Source organism: Lupinus angustifolius, chromosome LG08 (genome assembly GCF_001865875.1).
Source record: "Lupinus angustifolius cultivar Tanjil chromosome LG08, LupAngTanjil_v1.0, whole genome shotgun sequence".
NCBI classification, from domain to species: Eukaryota; Viridiplantae; Streptophyta; class Magnoliopsida; order Fabales; family Fabaceae; genus Lupinus; species Lupinus angustifolius.
This window is the reverse complement of record NC_032016.1, coordinates 6496393-6498854: the sequence shown is the minus strand read 5'-3', so window position 1 is coordinate 6498854 and position 2462 is coordinate 6496393.

Below are 2462 nucleotides of genomic sequence, written 5' to 3'. Positions count from 1 at the left end.
CCGCCCTTTCTTGTTGGATATGTATATTAAGTACTTATGATCTTTTATATCTATGAAGTTATATATTCAGGAAATATTGAATCATTTCAGTTACCCTTAGGTAACCGGTTTTGATTTCCGCGTTATATGTTATTTCCGCGTTCAGTTACCCTTAGGGAGTTTGAGTTGCTTGCCATGAAAGAATGAGAGAAGGTGGACAACATTTTGGGATAAACATTGACTTTGGTGAAAAAGATGAAGTCAAATGGTGAGATAATGGAGCAGAGTACGTGGTTAGTAAGATACTTAGATAATTGATGATCAAGTTCAATTATGTTGTTTCCTCACAAGAGGAGTCAAATGGTCTAAGTACTTTGAACATTGATGAGTTGCATTGTAGTCTAATAGTCCAAGAACAAAGAATACGTGGATATCAAGATGAAGAACATGTGTTGAAAGTGTCTCAAGAAGATAGATCAAGCAAAGGAAGGGATCGAGGTGTGTTTAGAGGAGAACATGGCAGAGGTAGAGGGAGACAACCTCTAAACAAAGCAAATATTGAGTGTTTCAAATGTCATAGGTTGGGGCACTTTCAATATGAGTGTCCTAGCTGGGAAAAGAAGGCAAATTATATTGAGTTGAAAGTATAAAAAGAGATCTTGCTAATGTCCTATGAAGAACCTTTTCAAACAAAGAGAGAAGATATATGATATTTTGACTCGGGATGTAGTAACCATATGACAGGGAACAAAGAATGGTTTCTAAATTTGGAAGAAGATTTCAGTAGGACAGTAAAACTTGGGAATAATATGAGAATGGTAGTGAGAGTAAAAGGAAATATAAGGATGTAATTGAAAGTCATAACCCATGTAATATCTCATGTCTACTATGTCCCTAAGCTCAAAAACTATTTATTAAGCATATGACAATTTCAAGAGAATGGGTTAGCCTTTTTAATTCAGGTCGGGACTTGCAAAGTGTTTCATCCTATGAGGGGGTTGATTATGCAAACTACCAAGAGTGAGAATAGAATATTTCATATGTTAGCCTCTATGTAATACCGTGAATTTTCTATGTATGTTTTATTAATTATTTATTTTAACAATGATTAATTTTAGAAATTAATCAGTATTGAATTAGACTAAACTTTAGTTGAGTGCTAGTTTTTTTTGTGATTTCCTATTTTGTGGTAAATTTTCGTAATTTTCTGTGACGGAAAGTTTTGAGCTGCTGTCGGGCCCGAATTCGGCTCAATAACGTGTTTTTGAGTTCCATACCTTGGAATCGAATTCCGATTGTGCCATTGGCTTCGAAATATTATTTCAATTCAAGATAGACATCAAGTTAATCCAGAACGCATTTCTAATTATTTTTCACTCTGAATTTCGTGTTTTGATGTTCTAACCGTAAACCGAAATCTGGAGATTTTTATTATCCGATCGGGTATTAGCCGAAAATACTCGGGAATGGTTTAATCGAGAATGTGTCATCGAAAAGGTCACATCACTTTCATGTAAGAAGCTTGCTTGTTAAACAAGCAAAAGTACATAACCTCTTATACAAAATCCCCTAAATCACTCAACAAATCTTCTCACTCCACCACCATTAGACGCATCACTTATGGTAGTCTAAATCTACTTACTTTGCATTAAATGTTATGATTTGATGAGGGTGAGGCTCTCCTATAAATATCTCACCTCATTATCTCATTTTATACTAAATTTCCTATACAAACTAAGAGTTCGAGAGGAGATTAGATCAAGTAAGCTCACCTGCAAACATAGAACCTTGCGACCCGACATACTTAGGTGAGAGAGAAAACATCGTGACTTAGTGGTGTCTGAATATGCATCCGAACCTCCAAACTCCCTCACAAGTTTGGAGTTGCCTTGGGTATTAAGAAAGCTTGTACTTAATCAATTGTATGTTTGTTTGGATTAAGTACAACAATATTTCTTATACCGATTTTATGTCATGTTTATATATGAAAATACCATGTTTACTCTTGAATTATAATGCTTGAATGATTATTATGGAAATGATATGTATGTGATAATTGTTAAAGTCAAGGTTTAAAAACATGTGATATAAATGAGAAATATTTTCCTTGAGAAAAGTAATTAAAATGATATGCAAGCTCTTCTCATTAGAGAAAACAAGTGTTTTAGTTTGGGCCAGACAGCTTTCGCTTGAGCTAAAATAGGCACCAAGAGAATTGATTGTTTTCTCGCTTAAGCGAGACAGCTCTCGCTTAAGCCACAAATGCCTAAAAAATGGATGTGCCCTCGCTTGAGCAAGATAGCTCTCGCTTGAGCGAGAGGGCTTCATACAGACATTACTTCTTTTTAAGTCGTCTGAACGATAACTCTCATATATACGAGAGCCTAATGACATGTTTGCCATCACGAAGTTATAAAGGTAAATAACTATATGAAATTCTTGAAAGTAATAAAAGTAAGGAATTGCTTTGTTAAAGGCAATAG